General features: G+C 46.3%; 5 non-coding genes and 1 pseudogene across 5 annotated transcripts; 4 read left to right on the top strand and 2 right to left on the bottom strand.

Annotated features, from left to right (window-relative positions):
- Window positions 1-5341: 5341 nt before the first annotated feature.
- LOC148631886 (5S ribosomal RNA) lies at window positions 5342-5451 on the bottom strand (annotated as a pseudogene).
- A 1295-nt stretch (window positions 5452-6746) lies between these two features.
- On the top strand, window positions 6747-6888 carry LOC148631887 (U4 spliceosomal RNA). The gene has a single exon (XR_015934531.1). It is a non-coding gene; the product is annotated as a U4 spliceosomal RNA (small nuclear RNA).
- An 834-nt stretch (window positions 6889-7722) lies between these two features.
- Window positions 7723-7794, bottom strand: trnag-ucc (transfer RNA glycine (anticodon UCC)). Its single transcript has one exon. It is a non-coding gene; the product is annotated as a tRNA-Gly (tRNA).
- A 5812-nt stretch (window positions 7795-13606) lies between these two features.
- trnas-gcu (transfer RNA serine (anticodon GCU)) lies at window positions 13607-13688 on the top strand. Its single transcript has one exon. It is a non-coding gene; the product is annotated as a tRNA-Ser (tRNA).
- Window positions 13689-18672: 4984 nt separating this feature from the next.
- trnag-ucc (transfer RNA glycine (anticodon UCC)) lies at window positions 18673-18744 on the top strand. The gene has a single exon. It is a non-coding gene; the product is annotated as a tRNA-Gly (tRNA).
- Window positions 18745-19574: 830 nt separating this feature from the next.
- Window positions 19575-19648, top strand: trnai-aau (transfer RNA isoleucine (anticodon AAU)). The gene has a single exon. It is a non-coding gene; the product is annotated as a tRNA-Ile (tRNA).
- The last annotated feature ends 879 nt before the right edge of the window (window positions 19649-20527 follow it).

The following is a 20527-nucleotide window of genomic DNA, read 5'->3' on the forward strand; positions in this document are numbered from 1 at the left end:
TGGAGGCTTAAGGCACCTGCCCTCTACAATCCGGCTGGGCGCCTGCAATGGCTATGTTTTTTATGTGGGACAACCAAAGGTGTGTCGGCGCTGTGGTGCTGTGGGACACCTGGCATCGTCCTGCACTGTGAAATGCTGCAAGACCTGTGGCAAACAGGGACATTTAGCCTCTGACTGTTCAATGCTGCCAAAGTGCAATTTATGTGGCTCGGAAGGACACGTTTTTAAGAACTGCCCTCACGCCTACGCCAATAAACTCAAAATGAGAAAGGATGAGGCAGTGCTTGTTTCAGCCAAACCGGCCCAAAAAGCCAAAGCAAACAACAAGTCAAACAAAGAACCCTTGTTGGACAAAGAGTCTCAGCCTCCAGCCAGGATCAGTCCTGCTGTGGCTCCGGGGCCGGTGGAAGAGAAATCCACTACGCTCCCACAACCGCAGACTGCACCAGACAAGCACGAGGGTTTGAAAACCCCCGAGAACAGCGAGGACCCCTCCCCCACTCCTGCTCCTCAGAACGAGGGCCAGTGTGGGGCCCCCACCGGTGGAGCGGGTCCAGCGACGATACCCAGGATTCAGCGGAGCTGCTTTTCTCAGACTCTGCAAGTGCTACAGATGCCCTCCTCTCCTCCATCCAGTCCGTCACGGAGGATCTGCAACAGCTGGTGGGTGAGGGGGAAGAGGAGACTGGTGCATCGGCTGCACCCCTTTCCCCTCAGTGCTCCCAGGAGCTGGACTTGAGGAAAAGGAAAAATGACTCTGTTTTCTCCCCGAGCGAGGAGGAAGGAGAGCATGGCGATGGGGACAGCTGGAACCCCTCCACCCCTCCCTCTACCCCCTTCCTTGAAATGGACTCCGTGAATGCTTTTACTGCTGCCACCCTGATGAAGGCTCATTCAGAGGATGGCTGGCAGGAAATTGGTAAGAAGAAAAAGAAAAAGAAGAAGGTAACAGGTGAGACCGAAGAGAAATGTGTTTTGTAAAGACTGGTTCCACTTTCTTATGTAATATGGCTCTAAACATAATTTCTCTTAACACCAGAGGTATCAATGACAGAGTGAAATGCCAGTCTGTCTTTGATTACCTCCAGCAGAGAGAGGGAGATGTGTTGATGTTGCAGGAGTGTGCTTTAGCCTATCAAGAGAGGTATAAAAGCTTTGAAGATAGGTGGGATAAAGGGCCTTCTGTTTGGTCAGGGGACAATAACAACAGAGCCTCTGGCGTGGCCATTCTTTTCAAAGGATGGGCTTTCAAATTGAAAAGTATTCAGAGGGTCATAGATGGCAGGTTGCTGTGTGTGGATGTGGAATGGGGGACCGTTAACCTGCGGCTAATCAATGTGTATTGTCCTACTGACGTGGGAGGAAGGGTGGAGCTACTCAAGGCACTCTCTCCCCTATTGTTAAGTAGCACAGACGTGATAGTGGGAGGGGATTTTAATTGTATCTTAGAGCACACAGACAGGCAGTCTAACTCTCCGATAAAATTGGATTCCAGCTCACTGGCCCTGCAAAACTTAGTTCAAGACTTTAAACTCTCAGACACATATAGATGTATATATCCCACAACAGCAGGATATACATGGTCAGGGAGGAATAGCAGCTCCAGAATTGACTCTTGCTTTGTCTCAGAGAGAGTGAAAGTTGTTGGGGTCACTCTTCAGCCTGTCTTCTTCTCAGATCATCAGGCTTTAGGGTGTAGAGTGGAACTCCAGGGCAGGACTGTCTTTGGCCCAGGTCTCTGGAAACTCAACACAAAGCTGCTAGAGAACGAGGGGGTAGTATCCCGCTACAAGGAGAAACTATCACAGTGGCTGTCCTTGCAGTGTCTGTACGGGTCAGTAGGAGAGTGGTGGGAGGAGGTGAAGATGAGGACAAAGGTCTTTTTCATGGCTGAGGGAAGGAAGGCTGCTGCCAGACGGAGAGGAGTGCTAGCCAGGAAACAGAGGCAGCTGCAGCGTCTCTACACGATGCTGCACAGTGGCTTCGATGTGCTCGAGGATATCACCCTTTTAAAAAAGGACATCCGGAGCATAGCCGAAGAAAGTAGTCGAGGAGTGCTGTTAAGAAGCAGAGTGCAGTTCTTGGAAGAAAATGAGAAGTGTACTCGCCTCTTTTTCAGGAAAGTGGTAGGCTCCAAGTCTGTCATGGAAAGTGTAGTTGATGAGGAGGGACAAGAGAGAACAGAGCCGAGTGCTATCCTCTCCTGCACCGAGGCCTTCTACTCAAGACTGTACAGCTCTACAGAGGTAAAGGATGAAGAAATTCATTTTTTTACCTCAAAGCTAGAAAACGTTTTGAGTGAAGAAGATAGGGAAGTACTTGAGAGGGATTTGACAGTAGAAGAGCTGAGACAGGCTATGGAGAGCTTACAGAAGGGGAAAACTCCGGGTGCTGACGGGCTCCCTAAAGAATTTTATTGCACCTTTTGGGATCTGCTTCAGGATCCGCTACTGCTCCTATTCGAGGAAAGCTATAAGACAGAATTGCTGCCTGACTCCTTAAGAGAAGGCACTATCTCTCTCTTGTTTAAGAAAGGAGCAAAGAATGACATAAAGAACTGGAGACCCCTCAGCCTGTTAGGCGTGGACACTAAGATCCTGTCCAAAGCCCTTTTCCTGCGCCTACAAAATGTAGTGGCCTCACTGGTAGGGAAAGAACAGACTTGTGGGATAGCAGGACGCCTGATGAGCGACAACCTGGCCTTGTTGAGGGATGTCTGTCTGTACTCAGAGGATCGCTCCCTCCCTCTGTGCATTTTAGGTGTAGACCTAGAAAAGGCCTTTGACCGCCTAAACCGGCAGTACTTAACATCGGTACTTGAGCACATGAAGTTTGGCCCCATCATGAGAAAGTGGATTAACCTGCTGTACACAGGTAGCAACAGCAGAGTAATGGTTAATGGCAATAGATCACGCCCCTTTGAAGTCTGTTCAGGGGTGAGGCAGGGCTGCCCATTATCCCCCTTGTTATTCGTTTTGGCTATGGAGCCCTTAGCCTGTGCCTTGCGCCAGGATCAGGCCATTAATGGGATACCAGTGCCTGGAAGTGGGGGAGGAGAGGTAAAGACATCTCTATACATGGATGACGTCACCCTGCTCCTCTCTGACAATGCCTCAATTAGCAGAGCTCTGCAGTGCTGTGATCGTTTCTCCTTGGCTTCCTCTGCAAAAATTAACAAATCTAAGAGTGAGATTTTTTATCAGAACTGGAGGGAGCCAAAAGAAGGACATGATCTCAGGCTGCAAGAGAAGAGAATTAAGGTCCTGGGGGTGTATTTTGGAGAAGAGATGGGAACAGTAAATTGGCAGAACAAATTGCCAATCTTAAACAAAAAACTGATACAATGGAAGGACCGAGACCTCACCATGACAGGGAAGCTGCTGGTCATCAAAGCCGAGCTCTTGCCTGTCTTGATTTTTCTGGCTTCTACCTTCCCAATCCCACACCGTGTTGCGGCGGTGCTGAGGAGATTGATGTTTCAATTTCTATGGGGTGGAAAGCAGGAAAGACTCAGAAGGGAAATAATGTACAGGCCGCTACCCTCAGGGGGGAAGTCTGTCCCAGATATTGCTACGAAGCTGCTGTGCATTTTCCTGGCCTCTGTGCTGAGAGGCTTTGCAACAGCACCTGCAGCGCGTACCTGGACTTATTTTTCCAGGCTCTGGGTAGGTAGGGAGGTGTTCAGAGTGTGGGGTGTCAGACCCAAGCTGGATGTCCCACTCTCTGACACATGCCCTGCAATTTATGGGACAGTTAAAAGTATTCTAAGATCTCACCCAATTGGCCATATTCCCCTCCGAGATGTCAGCGTCCAAAAACTGGAAGATTTCGTTGCACCCCAGAATAATAGGCAGACCCCTGTGGGCATTTTAACATCAGCCCAAACAAGGAAGGTGTGGAAACACACATCCTCTAAGTTTCTGTGCAACATTCACAGAGATTTAGCCTGGAGTGTCGTCCACCAGTGCTTACCGGTACGAACTTTCTTGTACCGTAGGGGCCTCACCCCCAGCCCTCGCTGCGTTAGGGTGGGCTGCGGTGAGGAGGAGACTGTGACCCATCTCCTGTGGTCCTGTTTTTTTGCTAAGGCCTTCTGGGCACAGTTTGAAGATTGGTTGCAGGCTCTCTCGCCCCAATTTACCCTGACCGCTGCTTTCGTCATATACGGCATCTCTCCTGTCAAACTTCCTCCTGACGTGTTTGACAGGATCTGGGCCGTGGTGAACAGTGGGAAAGACGCCCTGTGGAGACTGAGGAACATGGGGCTGTTCAAAGGCATCGAGGTCCCAGTCAAGGCAGCAGGTAGCCTGGCCCTGTTCATCACCCGAGAGAACTATTACCTCAGAGATCTGTGGAGAGAAGGGAGGGAGGAAGCAGAAAATCTGTGGGAAATAGAGAGCATAGGTCAATATCTCAAGAGACTGTGAAAAACATTATCATGTTTAAGTAAAGAATGTGATTTGTACCAGAAAAAAGAAATTGTTACTATGTAACTGTTACCGTGTCAAAATGTAATGAGATGTGATCATATATACTGTTTTAAGTATGTATATTAATGTAAAGCTTTCTGATTTGTGATGTCCTGTATTTTATTGTGAAAAGAAAATAAAGTTCTTAAAAATCGAAATCGGTTCACCCAGGGCGAGGCTCGGCCATTGCACTCCGGCTGTGCTGACCCCTGCGAATTCCCCAAATGTGGGAATCTCGACTGCATAATTTCTGGTAGTGGGGGACTGCGTTAGGACACCACGAGCTGCGTGGCTGCGGAAGGATCCCGGTTCGACAGGAGTGGACGCCGCTGCTGGTTCTCGCTGGCTTTTAGTTAGGGGTCCGGAGAAGCATCTCAAGCTAGTTCCACTACTCCTTCCGGACGTTCATTCCCTTTTCAAAGTCAGTCGTTTTGCTGTAGTCTGCGTTCTTTAGGCTGATTATCGAGGTTAGCCTTTATTTGGTCATGGGGGGCCTCGGTACTGTATGCTGAGTCTAAAGACAGTTTCACCCGTTTTCTGATTGCTCAGTTCTGTACCAGTGCAGACATGTCAAACAGTGAATGGCTGTACCTCTATTGTATCCGTGCTCAATGAATGAAATCGGTAACAAATGAATATATGTCTAGTTATACGAAAAACGAGTGGTTTATCGACTCATCTTCATTTGCAGATTTAGAGGCAGCTTCGATATTCGTTTAACAGACGGGTTTTTTTTTTGAATATGGGTCACACACATGCCACAGCAACAAAACATCTCTAGAGATGAGGCTATAGATCACCTTTCCATCCTGCAGGTTTTCCTCCCAAAGCCTACGGCACCAACGGCGACCCCTGCTGGCCGGGAGAGCAAAAGCTTACAGCACCTGGTATTCCCAGGCGGTCTCCCATCCAAGTACTAACCAGGCCCAACCCTGCTTAGCTTCCGAGATCAAGGTGTGTTCAGGGTGGTGTGGCCGTAAGCGAAAGCCCTGGCGCCTGACTCGCTACTTGAAGCTGTGTGTGGCGGGGGCTCCGTGCCCCCCGAGCGGGACTGAAGGATCGTTCGTGTGCAACTCTTTGGAAAGGAGCTGCTTTCCAAATCGCATTGCGTGCCTGGATGTTGGCGAATGCGCTCCCTTGTGTTGGCTCGTCCCGCACTGGAGGAGGACAAACAATCTGCACGGAGGAGCACCAGGCAAGTCTTCAGTGCACAGCACTCTGGAAACATTTCGGGGCTGTCGCGTGTTTATTTCAGCACGTAAAGCGCACCGGTCCAACACGTCGGCCGGGCGCGCGGCGCCTCCGCCCTCTTGCTGCCCCTGCAGCTGCTTCACTTTTCCCTTTAGTTGCCATCGATTTTTTTGTAGTGCTATACATATACGATTGAGGTATCTTACAGTTCTCCTTCGAAGACCCAGCACTCTCTTTTCTTTTCCCAGTGTTACTCATATCGGACTTTTTAAACCTAAAAAAAAATCGTTTTTTTTTTCTTTCAATTATAACTGAAGTTTAAACAACTAGTGTTAAGTCCTTATTTTTCTGTAGTCAAAAAAAGCAAAAATTAACATTCAGGTCATGAAAAACTCAAAAAAAAACTCCCCAACCACTAAAGTTTACCTCCCACCTGAGCGCCATCTTGAACGCCCCTACCACCAGAGAATGCTCACGATTTCGGAAGCTGTCTCCGGGACGTGCTGATTCCACACATCCTGAATAAATCATGATATTGTTAGTTGCTGTAGCTAGACGTTCAAATGAGTTTCATGGCCAGATGGACTGTTTCCTCCAGCGGTATAGTATTGCAGTGAGACAGCACGATGCCTGCAAGACTATGTCACGCTAAACGCCACAGATTGTGTTTGTCCGTTCGTGTCAGTCGTCCTGCAGCCACGGGAAGTGGGACACAAACATGCTGCAATGCTTTCAAGACGTTAGGATTTGTTTGTGTAACATCCGAGAAGAGTACTTGTGGCTTGAATGTGAACTGTACGTGCCCGCCCCCTTTCCTCTGTAGTGCATGAGTTCCTCCCGGCATGCCCTTCGTCATTGTTCTGTCATCTTGTATTTAAAGGGTTGTATTTCTGCTGCTGAAAATAAGCAACGGTTTTCTCACAACGCCTTTTGTTCCCAACGGAGCCCTTGTCTGTCATGAAATTCTTCAAAACCTCAAGCTAGAAGAAGAAGAAGACGTCAAATATGAAGGGTTACCGCAACGACATGCCATTAGACGATCGATAACGATTTCCATAGGATCCCCGCGGTTGCCTGGCAACCGTCAGCTTTGCGCAGTGGCAGTATCGTAGCCTGTGAGGTTTAGCCGAGGCGCGATTATTGCTAGTTGAAAACTTTTCCCAATACCCCGCTTCCGCCGGTTTGCAATACAATCGGCGAAAGCAATTTTTGACAGTCTCGTCAGAGACTGAGCAAGGTGTTTAAAGACAGATTTGGTCATGGTGACATCATGATAGAAAGAAACGAGCTTGTTACGTCTCAACAGAAACGCTCTTTAGCTCTTTCAGCGTTATGCAGAGAACAGCGTCTGTCGAGATCACTTTTGAGTCAGCGCGAAACGCCGTGTGCTGTCAGTTTGATTTCATATTGCTTGTAGCGGCGCCTGGCTTTTGTCTGTCAAACGTTAGGTTGCGCTTCTTCATGCTGCATCGTCGGCATGAGTGGAGCTTTTTAAACGTCTGTACTTACTGCGCCCCATAAGAAATGGTTTGTCCCCATTCAAAAGAGATTGTGCGATGTCCTGCAGCGTTCGCAAAGCAAACCTTTGACAGTTTGAAAAGAGGAATTTATTCTGCTTCCTGTGCGTGCAGTAGTTACAAAGTTGAACGTCTTTACACGATGTGCTGCAGTTTTCAGTGGGCGGGCTTTGTCAGATGGCTTGGAAAAACGCACTGAGACATCATGAGCAGTGTCCTGCATGTTTTCTGTGTATAGCTGTCTTTTAACGCATACAGAATTCATTCGAAATCATTGATTTCTCCAATTAACAAGGGTCCCTTTTTGAACCTACCAGAAGCATTCTTTCAATGTAACAGATTTACTCCGGGGAAAGGCAGCATGACATTGAGAGTAGCTCAAGCTTTCAGCACCCGTATCGGACTGCGTGTATGCAGACACCGCTCAGAATCCCCTGTAAGATTCTCCTTCAATTCCGTTTTGCAGTGCTTTAGCTCTTTCAAAATGGCTTCGCTTTGCTAGTCACAATCCAAGGCTCATGACAGCATTTAAAACCAATCGCCACTGCGTTGGCCGGGAATCGAACCCGGGTCAACTGCTTGGAAGGCAGCTATGCTCACCACTATACCACCAACGCACACCCGCAAAAGCCCTGCAGGACACCACCAGAGAATGCTCACAATTTCGGAAGCTGTCTCCGGGACGTGTTGATTCCACAAATCCTGAATAAATCATGATATTGTTAGTTGCTGTAGCTAGACGTTCAAATTAGTTTCATGGCCAGATGGACTGTTTCCTCCAGCGGTATTATTGCAGTGAGACAGCACGATGCCTGCAAGACTATGTCACGCTAAACGCTACAGATTGTGTTTGTGTTGGACAGTTGGACCCTACGGCTGGTCCCTCGTCGACAACCTGAATAGCTTATTCAGAAGCAGTGCTGGACCGGGAACGAACCAGCTTCTTCCCAGGCACAAGAGTGACTGGTGAGGACTCGCGGTCACACTCTGTGCATAGAGACTTTCTACCAGCCAGCCGGACTGCTGGTAGATCCCCTCAGAGCAACGACTGCCCTGCGCGCCGCAGTCAGATTCCTCCGCCCGTCCTACTCCGAGCTGCACCTTGACTGGTTGGCCGGTAGCCAGAGGATGCCGGGACAACGCCCATTGGACAACCGCTGGAACAGAGGCTGCAACAGAGCCTGTCAGCTGGTTTGATGTTCGTGCCGGGAAATTCCAAATCCATACACAGTGGATAAGTAAACCCCATGTTCTACATTGCGTCTCGAGAATTCAATTGTACCTCAACACAAGTTGTTATCAATTTAATTCATGAGTAATGTATTTACTTCCGAGTTTAGAGTAACAGTGGGTAATAACACTGATTAGCGATTTGGTAACCGAACGATATATATTGACATATATTCTCTGTTGTGTATCTCTTTGTGTTTGCATCTCTTCGGGATTATATACCTTGTATATTGATAACCCTCACAGTAAGGTCTGCCACTCGTATCCAGGCAGACTAGTATATGTTTGGTGCACAATTTATATTAATAAATGTATCTAGTGTATTGAACCCCTGTGTGTGCGTTGTTAGTTGTTCTGACGATTGATTTTCTAAAAGCCCCAACGAACAACCTCGTGATTACTGCTACAATTAATAATTGTCTCAGTAAACCCATCAAACCATTACATTTAATGGCGTCCCTGGGTGGGCGAGTTTAGAATGAAATGAGAATCAGTCGCACAGAATAACTGATGTTGCTGTGAGTTCAAGTTCAGCACAGCACCGCGGCTTCTATAAGCGAATACCGGGTGTGCTGATAACTGCGTAAAGAAATCCCCCTGTTTTCTAGCGTTTAGTGTAACGTGTGCTGATTGGAAATCCATCTGCTCGGGTGTCTAGATTCCATACTGTATTTTGGAAAAAGAAAAAAAAAAGTAATACTCTTAAAGTTTCTCTGACGTAATGACAATGGCTGCTAAAATGTCTGAAGTGGAGTCGCTTATAAGTACTATTTCTAGCGACGACAATCCTGGTTACTGGAGTGGTATCGAAAAGTTGAACTTTGATGATATTGAGAAGCTGCAAGTAGATTTAGTAGCTAAGGTAGCGAACCAGCTTAACATAGGAGGGTTTGTGAACGCAGTTCTGGTCCTCAATTTCTTTTTCTGTTTCACCTTAAATCTAGCTAAACAGCTGGAACTGTCTTTGTCCGAGCTGACAAAGTTTCAAAAGCTTCAGGGAACGCTAGAAAGATATAAGGCGGAGCGAGTTGAGTTGTTGGATATAATCAGAGAAAAGAGAGTGAAAAATGAGGAAAGTGAAGACTGACTCAGGGAAGTTTTAGGTAAATTAGATGACTTGTCTGCTAGAGAAACTGCGGCTGAGGTAGCTAGGAGAGACCTGGAAGCGAGCTTGAAAGAAAAAGAAAAAGAAATTGAGAGTTTAAATGAGCTCAGCCAGGAAAGGCAAAAGGAGTCAGATGCTGCCGTACTGGAAGCAAAATAGACTAGATCCCACTTGCATGCCAGCCCACCTAGCAGCCCGGAGCGCTCACCCAGCGCGCCGGGAGGAGGTTTCTCCCGGCCAGGGTCTGTGGTCGGATCGGCATGGGGGGAGATCGCCGAGTCCTGCGCGAAACGCAAGGGCGAGTCAATTCAGGCATAGACCCCCTGCTCCTGATCACGGCCGTCTCCCTGCCCGCGGAGAAACCGTAAAAATTAACCTCCACTCCCTGAGGCAGTTAGCCAAAGATGTAGAAAGGTTTGACCCGTCAGTGTCAGGGAAGAATGTGGAGACCTACATCGATGAGCTGAGATATACTTTGCAGTTTATGCCCGAAGCGTCCGAACAGGAAAAGGCTATGTAAGTAAGGAAAACTACCAGCCGAGCGGTCCACGAGTGGATGTCTAGACAAGGACCGGAGGTCTGTAATAGCTTTGAGGAGCTGTGTCAGGCAATGATCGGAGAATTTTCGGCTTTTATCGATCCCATAGCTGCCGTGGCCACAGCGCACCATATTAAGCACGAAAAAGCTGAAGCCCCTCACGATTATTATCAGAGGCTTAGGCGTACTTATTTTGCAGGGCGGAATGAAGAGGGTTGCGAAGAGAACGTGAATTTCAAAGGTTTATTCATTGCTAATCTGCATCCCTCAGTCAGGAAAATGATTGTGATGCACACTGATGCAAAAGCGATGAAAATGGCTGACATTAGAAGGTTGGCTCAAAAAGCCTGGGGAGCTGAAGTCTCTGCTTCCTCAGAGCGAAAACCTGCTAAAACGGCTGTGTTCGCCACTAAAGCCAGCAGGGTTGACGACTCGCCTCAGCTCGAGGCAGCTGAGGTTCCTGAGCTCGCTAAGCCCCGGCGCAAAATAGGCTGGCAGGACCGCCCTAAGCGTCAGAGCCGCCGTGAGCGCTACGGGGAAGGCAAGGGCTCAGGCAGAGCCTATCATAAGACTGGACGAAGGGAGTCGACTGCAGCCCGCCTGGCCAGGCTTGAACAAGCCCTGCCTGAGAGATCAGGACAGGGTAAACCTTCCGCACCGAATGCCGGAAGTGTGAATGAGCTTAGGGGGACCACGCCCCTTCTCACTGGAGGAGGCGGGGATCCGTCCCAAGCCCCTCCCTCAGTCTATCTGATTGGGTGGGAGGGTTCCTGCCTGGAAGAAGGCTGTGACTCTGAGTTGGGCGCTGACCCCGCCCCTGAAGTCAAAGAAAAGGCAGGCTTCCAACAATTCTTAGGGAATCTCAGCCAGAAAGGCAAAGCAAGGCGTATTTATATCAAGGTTTCTCTTGAAAACGTCTTAGATAGAGAAGCACTGATTGACACTGGGGCTGAAATTAGTTTGATGTCAGCCGATCTACTCAGCGAGCTCAAACGAGTAGCGAAAGGAAAAGGCATCAGACTTAAGGTAGAACCGTGTAAGATAGATATTTCCAGCTATACCCAGGATCATGCCAGGATCACACACCGAGTGTGGGTGGCACTTAGGTTCGGGCCAATGAACGTGGTGCATCCTGTTTACATCTCTAGGTTAAAAACAGAGCCACTACTCATTGGCCAAGACCTGCTTGACAGGCTGGAGCCTCTGGTGTACTGCCAGCGTGGAAAATTGTGGGCTCAGGTCAAAAACCCTAAGCCTGTTGCACAGCAAAAAGGGGGATTCAGTGGTTATGCTGTGATCACACAGTGCCCACTGAACACTATAGCTGAGTTGGAGGTTCCTCCTGGTTCCTCTGGACGAGAATAAATGTCTCTTCTTGCTTTCCAAAACTACAGGGAAGTCCTGCCCAGGCCAGCACTCCCACGGTCTCCCAACTACAGGAGCAGTGCTCCGAGCAGCTGCTTGACCCGCCAGGTAAAGCACACCCCCTTTTCATCCCTGAAGAAGAGTGGATCTCCCTGTCCGGTAATGAATGGGAGTCCTTTCTGTGCACCCTGGTACCTCAGGGGGTCCAGGACTACCACCCCATGGTGGTGGGAGGGGGTCCAGGTGGCAGAAGTGCAGGTTGATGATGTAATTCTTAGCCTCAGCTCTGAGAAGTCCATAATCAGTGAAGGTCTGTTCGAGGACCTGTCGCGAAGCTGTCAGGTGACCCTGGTGACGCAGTCACAGGTTCTGTGGTGGGCACCCCCACCTCATAGGTCCATTTGGAGCAAAGGAAGCTGTGTAGCTTCCATCTCCATCGGAAAAAGGAAGTTTGCTCACTACTTCCAGGTAGCACCTCAGCTGACCCATTCGGTCTGCATTGGTGCAGACCTATTGGTTCGACTGGGCGCCCAGCTGGACACAGTAAACAGTGTGCTGTGGAAACGGGTGGACCCAGATGCCCACTCTCTAAGCGGTGACCCCGAGAACATTCGGTCAGGTCAGACGATTCCTCAGGCCTGCCAGGTAGTAAACGAATCGGACCTGATCGTTCCTGCGTCAACAGCAGGGTTTCCGGTACGCCTTGTCCTAAAGAAGGGACAGAGAATGGACGCTGAGATGGTTTTCTTCCAACCATCAGCTCAGTTTATCAGACTGAACCTAGCAGTCTGTTGTACCCCCAGACTGGAACGGAATGGCCGAGCCACCTGCCTGTTGGTGCAGAACATAGCAAAACAAGATGTCAAAATCCCTGCTCGCACTGACATGGGACTGGAATTGACAATAGTTTCTATGATTTCGAACTGGCCATCCCAGTACTGGGGCAGCTCCCTGGTCCCTTGGCTTCATAAAAGCGCCACTGTAATAAAGAAATTAAATCCAAAATCAAGAGGGCAGTTGCCTACTGAAATACAAGAAGTCATCAATTTTAACCTAGCAACACATTAAAGGCTGCATCTATACAAGTACGATTCTAGAAATGCTCACCAGATTACGTTTTAAGAAGGAACTGCGCTTCAGGTTCTGCCGAGATCTTAACTCGGATGGCAGGATTCAGAGTCCGGAGTGCGGACTGATTGCGCACGGAGGGTCCATATACTGTGGATCCCTCAGTGATCTTCCGCGTGTTCAAACAGCCAGCGTGTGACTCCCCTGTCCCCGTGACCTCATTGCTCTGCTCTCTCCTCTGTGCAGCCGAGCCCGATTCACGGTAAAGTGAAAAAAAATATGCCCTCAACGTGAGATTTACTCTGGAGCGAGGATAGATGTTACCTTTTTATCATTGAACAGGATGTATGTGATGTGGCGACTAGGTTCAATTTTGTATCCTCTTTAAAAGATTAAGGACTGGGGTGAGCGTGATTTACCACCCTTTCAGCTAAGAACCCGACTTGCGCACCGTTTAAGCTGCATAGACTCGGTCGTTTAACTCTTCTCCATTAGCAGGGTTAAGGTTAAAGAAAAAAAACATTGCTGACTTCTTTTTTTTTGCCAGCTGCTAGCGCTGATTAGCAAGGTTTGTATTTCATGTTTTGCAAGTTGCATCCATTTTAAGAAAAACAAGTCGTGTTAAAGACAGGAAATGAATACTTGCATTTAATTAAGTCTAGCCGTAGGCGGTTATCCACTGGGATTCAGACCTAGGGCCTTCTGTTTACTAGACAGGCGCTTTAACCAACTAAGCCACAGCGCCCCGTGAGTGCTGTCCTTTTGCAGCCACTTGGACACACCACTCAGACACATCTGCATTCGGTGTGTGCTCCGCCTGCTCGCTGAGCAAGTTGCCACCTTTACATACAATAGCAACATCGACACCAAGAGAAAGGATGACAAATGGCTTTTATCTGGAACTTTTCATGTCCAAGGAGCTCAATGTGCTTTCTGTGTACAACAGGGCCACTGAACTCCACGCTGGCCACTGAACCACAGCAGTGGCTTGCTGGCTTGACATCTCCCAAGGAAAATGTTGAAATCGCATGTGGAACAGGAAAATGACCCTCGAGTACGAGGGAAAAAAAAGAAAAAGATCATCTGGAGCGCGCCAACCCAGTTGGGACAGCCCAGTTTTGTTAACGAGGTGGCCGAGTGGTTAAGGCGATGGATTGCTAATCCATTGTGCTTTGCACGCATGGGTTCAAATCCCATCCTCGTTGGTTTCCATGTCTGTTTCCATTCTGTTTTTGATCCCTATTGCTCAATGCACAGTGAAAGCATTGCATACATGTGTCTGACAATGAGAAATGGGCCCCTGAGACAGTCATTTGCCTGTTTCACAAATGATCGTATTTTACTAGAGATTCTGTTTGGGATTCAGATGTGCATTCGGACAGCAATCCCTTTCAAGAAATGATACGTTCTGGATGAGGTCAAAGGTGCATCATTTGGACACTTTGTGGGCTTGAAATACAAAGAAAATCATGTTCTATGGTACAAGATAAATACAAAACTTAAGCTTTTATTATAATTAGATTTGTTTATAAAGCATAAGCAATCATTTATTACATTAATATATGTAAAAATAACATTTTAGCATCATACGTTTAGTATATTTAGTCCCTAATGCTGAAAGAAATGATCATAGAACATGACTTCTAACCTTACCTGCGGTGTTTTTGATCCCTATTGCTCAATGCACAGTGAAAGCATTGCATACATGTGTCTGACAATGAGAAATGGGCCCCTGAGACAGTCATTTGCCTGTTTCACAAATGATCGTATTTTACTAGAGATTCAGTTTGGGATTCAGATGTGCATTCGGACAGCAATCCCTTTCAAGAAATGATACGTTCTGGATGAGGTCAAAGGTGCTGGAACACTGTATTTAGGATGTGTTTGCAGTTATTCTGTGTTTCTAGCTTCAACCCAGTGATATATATATATGCTCACTGATTTTTTGGTACATGCCCAGGGCAATAATCATTATGAGGATTTATTTCCATATGTGCTAGAGGTAGTGTTGTGAAATTCTTCAACACACTGGATCGCAGGTTTAAACCTGCACTCTTACTCCTTAAATACCAACAAATGCAGATATGTAGCAATCATATTGTAGCTGACACTCATTTGCCTGTTTCACAAACGATCATATTTTACTAGAGATTCTGTTTGGGATACGGATGTGCATTCTAACAATCTCTTTCAAAAAATGATTTTACCTTATCGCAGCTTTGCCCCTCTTGCCTCTTTGGAAAATATCTCCATCTTGTGGTCGTTGTTGGTAATGTCTAGACAATATCTCCATCTTGTGGTCGTTGTTGGTAATGTCTAGACAATATCTCCATCATGTGGTCGTTGTTGGTAATGTCTTCTTATGCCCTTTTTTTATTGCAATTCTTTATTAGTTGATTCTAGAATCTCTACAATAGAGCTGAAAATATCAGTTTTGTAGCAGACAATATGACATTAGTTATAGTCCAATTAAGACTTTATTACCCTGTTTGTAACATAACAAATTAAAATTGATTAAAACTAAGTTTGGAACACCAGGGAACATAAAAAATGATTTTTAGGAAAACCATGAGGTTCTCTGTGCCCGATGCCTGCAAGGGGAGAAAGCTAGAATCCTTTGCTTTTTCAAAATTTGAAAATAAACATCATATAACAACAGCTTTCATTCCTAGGAGTGAAAAATAACCATTTTTGAAGACATATTAGTTTCTAAAACACTACAATAAAGTTAAAAACATCCGTTTTATATTACTTTTAGTATTTTTAGTGAAATTAGTCATTTATTGCACTATTTTTAATATAATCTCTAATTAAAAGTGAATAGAATTAAGTTTGGAGCAACAAGGAACACAAAAAAAAAAGATTTTAAGGAAAAAAATGATGTCTTCTGTGCCAGGTGCCTGCAAGGGGAGAAAGCTAGAATCCTACCCAGGCTCCTGGAGCTCTGTCCTGGCTAAAGGAGGGTGAATCCATCCCCTTCAAAGCTCCATGAAAAAATGATCATTTAAAATTTGAAAAAAAAAACATCATATACAGTGCCTTGCGAAAGTATTCGGCCCCCTTGAACTTTTCAACCTTTTGCCACATTTCAGGCTTCAAACATAAAGATATAAATTTTTTATTTTATGTGAAGAATCACCAACAAGTGGGACACAATTGTGAAGTGGAACGAAATCTATTGGATATTTGAAACTTTTTTAACTAATAAAAAAATGAAAAGTGGGGCGTGCAAAATTATTCGGCCCCTTTACTTTCAGTGCAGCAAACTCACTCCAGAAGTTCAGCGAGGATCTCTGAATGATCCAAAGTTGTCCTAAATGACTGATGGTGATAAATAGAATCCACCTGTGTGTAATCAAGTCTCTGTATAAATGCACCTGCTCTGTGATAGTCTCAAGGTTCTGTTGAAAGCGCAGAGAGCATCATGAAGACCAAGGAACACACCAGGCAGGTCTGTAATACTGTTGTGGAGAAGTTTAAAGCCGGATTTGGATACAAAAAGATTTCCCAAGCTTCAAACATCCCAAGGAGCACTGTGCAAGCGATCATCTTGAAATGGAAGGAGTATCAGACCACTGCAAATCTACCAAGACCTGGCCGTCCCTCTAAACTTTCAGCTCAGACAAGGAGAAGACTGATCAGAGATGCAGCCAAGAGGCCCATGATCACTCTGGATGAACTGCAGAGAACTACAGCTGAGGTGGGAGAGTCTGTCCATAGGACAACAATCAGTCTTACACTGCACAAATCTGGCCTTTATGGAAGAGTGGCAAGAAGAAAGCCATTTCTCAAAGATATCCATAAAAAGTCTCGTCTAAAGTTTGCCACAAGCCACCTGGGAGACACCCCAAACATGTGGAAGAAGGTGCTCTGGTCAGATGAAACCAAAATCGAACTTTTTGCCCACAATGCAAAACGATATGTTTGGCGTAAAAGCAACACAGCTCATCACCCTCAACACACCATCCCCACTGTCAAACATGGTGGTGGCAGCATCATGGTTTGGGCCTGCTTTTCTTCAGCAGGGACAGGGAAGATGGTTAAAATTGAGGGGAAGATGGATGCAGCCAAATACAGGACCATTCTGGATGAAAACCTGTTGGAGTCTGCAAAAGACCTGAAACTGGGATGGAGATTTATCTTCCAACAAGACAATGATCCCAAACATACAGCAAAATCTACAAAGGAATGGTTCACAAATAAACGTATCCAGGTGTTTGAATGGCCAAGTCAAAGTCCAGACCTGAATCCAATCGAGAATCTGTGGAAAGAGCTGAAAACTGCTGTTCACAAACGCTCTCCATCCAACCTCACTGAGCTCGAGCTGTTTTGCAAGGAAGAATGGGCAAGAATTTCAGTCTCTCGATGTGCAAAACTGATAGAGACATACCCCAAGCGACTTGCAGCTGTAATCGCAGCAAAAGGTGGCTCTACAAAGTATTAACGCAAGGGGGCCGAATAATTTTGCACGCCCCACTTTTCATTTTTGTATTAGTTAAAAAAGTTTCAAAAATCCAATAGATTTCGTTCCACTTCACAATTGTGTCCCACTTGTTGGTGATTCTTCACATAAAATAAAAAAATTATATCTTTATGTTTGAAGCCTGAAAAGTGGCAAAAGGTTGAAAAGTTCAAGGGGGCCGAATACTTTCGCAAGGCACTGTAACAACAGTTTTCATTCATAGGAGTGAAAAACAACCATTTTTGAAGACATATTAGTTTCTAAAACACTACAATAAAGTTGAAAACATCCGTTTTATATTACATTAATTTTTGTGAAATTAGTCATTTATTGCACTATTTTTAATAAAATCTCTAATTAAAAGTGATTAAAATTAAGTTTGGAACAACAAGGAACACAAAAAAAAAGATTTTAAGGAAAAAAATATTGTCTTCTGTGCCAGGTGCCTGCAAGGGGAGAAAGCTAGAATCCTACCCAGGCTCCTGGAGCTCTGTCCTAGCTAAAGGAGGGTGAATCCATCACATTCAAAGCTCCATGAAAAAATGATATTTTTAAATTTGAAAAAAAAAAAAACATTATAGAACAACATCTCTTGGTCCACAGAGTGCAAAAATCCAACTTTGAAGAAAATCCATTGACTGATCCCCGAATCCTGAAGTTTCTTCGCATGATATCGGGCTTGCAACCACTTTCTGGAAAATGATGAAAAATGCCAAAAATGAAAAAAAAGTTATCAATTCTAGAGCCTAAGAGGAAAATAAGACAAATGTATATCTCCAAATAATTTTATGTGCTTCAGAAGAGCCCAGGAAAGTTTTTTGCATACATGAAACCACGCCCGTTTGCACGTAAGCAGACATGGTTGCACACACGACTGCATGAAAGCACGCGTGCATGCAAAATCATCCTGTTAAGCATTTGAAAAGCCGCACCACGGCGCACGTGAAATAGCTCTTACATTAGTGGTCGACACAGGAATCGCCTTTTTATTTATGCTCTTACCAACGCGATGGAAAGCAAAACAAAGCAAAGCAGAGCAAAACAAAACGAACAAACGCAAAACCCTCACGTCCCGCACTTGCATATAACGCCGTTACGTGCCCAAGCGGTATTGTACGTCATCCTAGCACTGCACCCCGGGGCGTACGGTATATGGGAATGAGCACACGCCACGAATCGTCTGAAATCACTCCCTACAGCTGTAAGGCGCCTTGAAGCGTGCACCCCCAACATTCTTCTTTGCGCATCTGTGAAAGGTAAACTCTTGAGCAAACTCTGAACCAGCTCTAAGGAAACTAATCCGATTAGACGTTACTTTGACTCATCCTTTAACAGTTTTCAGTCTCTGTCTTTAAACACCTTGCTCAGTCACATTCAAGCCACAAGTACTCTTCTCGGATGTTGCACAAACAAATCCTAATGTCTTGAAAGCATTGCAGCATGTTTGTGTCCCACTTCCCGTGGCTGCAGGACGACTGACACGAACGGACAAACACAATCTGTGGCGTTTAGCGTGACATAGTCTTGCAGGCATCGTGCTGTCTTACTGCAATACTATACCACTTGAGGAAACAGTCCATCTGGCCATGAAACTCATTTGAACGTCTAGCTACAGCAACTAACAATAACATGATTTATTCAGGATGTGTGGAATCAGCACGTCCCGGAGACAGCTTCTGAAATCGTGAGCATTCTCTGGTGGTGTCCTGGAGGGCTCCCCCGGGCATGTGTTGGTGGTATAGTGGTGAGCATAGCTACCTTCCAAGCAGTTGACCCGGGTTTGATTCCCGGCCAACGCAGTGGCAAGTGTTTTCAAATGCTGTCACAAGCCTTGGATTGTGACTAGCAAAGCGAAGCCTTTTGAAAGAGCTAAAGCACTGCAAAACGGAATTGAAGGAGAATCTTACAGGGGATTCTGAGCGGTGTCTAAATAAATAAATTCACAGCGTCCGCGGATGGCATTTTGCAGCTGGAAGTAGATGTCGACGCTTTTTGCACACAGCACCAAAAAAGCGTCTTTTTTGAAGGTACAGGCATTGAGCATTGGTGGTTCATTGTTAGAACTCTCGCCTGCCACGCAGGAGGCTTGGTTTCGATTCCTGGCCAATGCAGTGGCTTTTGCAGCGAACGGCTCCATCACTTGCATCCCAACTTTTGCAACTCGCAACTGAAAACCCACTGAAGCTAAGCAGGTGTGAGCCAGGTCAGTACCTGGATGAGGGTGAGCTACAGGGAAAAACAAAGCTTCCAGCTGGAAGTGGTGTTAATGGGGCCAGCGGGGAGGCGCTCACCCTGAGGTCTGTGCGGGTCCCAATCTCCCAATATAGTGATGGAGAAGCTGTGTTGTAAAAGGGCGCTGTCTTTTGGATGAGATGTAAAACCGAGGTCATAGTGCTCTGTGGTCATTAAAAATGACCACCAAAACCTTTGACAAAAGCTCTTGGTAATTGATGGTCTTCAATAATGTTTCTCCTTTAGGTACATTTAAAATCAGCTGAATAATGCTGTGAAACCATGAAACTGCATGTGAAAGCCCGTACACTGAATTACACGGCTTTCTATTCAAAGGAGGACAAAAGAAATTCCCTGAGTTCGATTTTTTGCAGCACAGAGAGGGGCACTGTCACGAGGCCGGTTAGCTCAGTTGGTTAGAGCGTGGTGCTAATAACGCCAAGGTCGCGGGTTCGAGCCCCGTACGGGCCATGTCCTTTTCTCCTCTCTTACCAAAGCTGTTAGGTTCCTTTCCGTGGTGAGATGGGTTGTCCTGCAACGCTGCCACATAGTGCCGACAGACAAGAGTGTTGCGGGAGAAGAGAAAAGTGTTTGAAGATTTAAGAGTGTCTTAGGTGGAGCCAAAATCAAGTGTCACAAATGCAAGTGGGAAGATTTCCAATGTTTAATATGGTCAAAATAAGCGGAAGTTACCAGCTGGTCCGGCACAGTCTGCCATGCTTTTGTCATATACTGTAAAGTGGTGTCGAACTGGAGCCTCACCATTTGCATATGTGAGGCTCCAGTTATACATCGATTGTCACATTAAATGACAAAAATGAAGAGAGGTAAAGCAGCTGGAGAGGTTTTCTTACAACTTTTGAGCTGACACAGTTTTGGAAAATGTTTCCTTCACGCTGCACTGTACAATATAGGCAGCCAAGAGTCTCCAAAACAAAACAGAATTGACAGATAGGAGAAAATTCCCACTCGTCCTGAAGTTCCCAAAATCCAGCACTGAGCGTAAACAAAGTGTCTAAGTAGCGTGGGAATGTTAAACCTGACCCTAGCTGGAGTTTGAGCAATCCAGCACTGAGAGTAAAAAGATGAGTCAAAGTAACGTCTAATCAGATTAGTTTCCTTAGAGCTGGTTCAGAGTTTGCTCAAGAGTTTACCTTTCACAGATGCGCAAAGAAGAATGTTGGGGGTGCACGCTTCAAGGCGTCTTACAGCTGTAGGGAGTGATTCGAGACGATTCGTGGCGTGTGCTCGTTCCCATATACCTTATGCCCCGGGGTGCAGTGCTAGGATGACGTACAATACCGCTTGGGCACGTAACGGCGTTACATGCAAGTGCGGGACGTGAGGGTT

The sequence above is a fragment of the Lepisosteus platostomus genome, unplaced genomic scaffold (genome assembly GCF_059453375.1).
Source record: "Lepisosteus platostomus isolate fLepPlt1 unplaced genomic scaffold, fLepPlt1.hap1 Scaffold_72_H1, whole genome shotgun sequence".
NCBI lineage: Eukaryota > Metazoa > Chordata > Actinopteri > Semionotiformes > Lepisosteidae > Lepisosteus > Lepisosteus platostomus.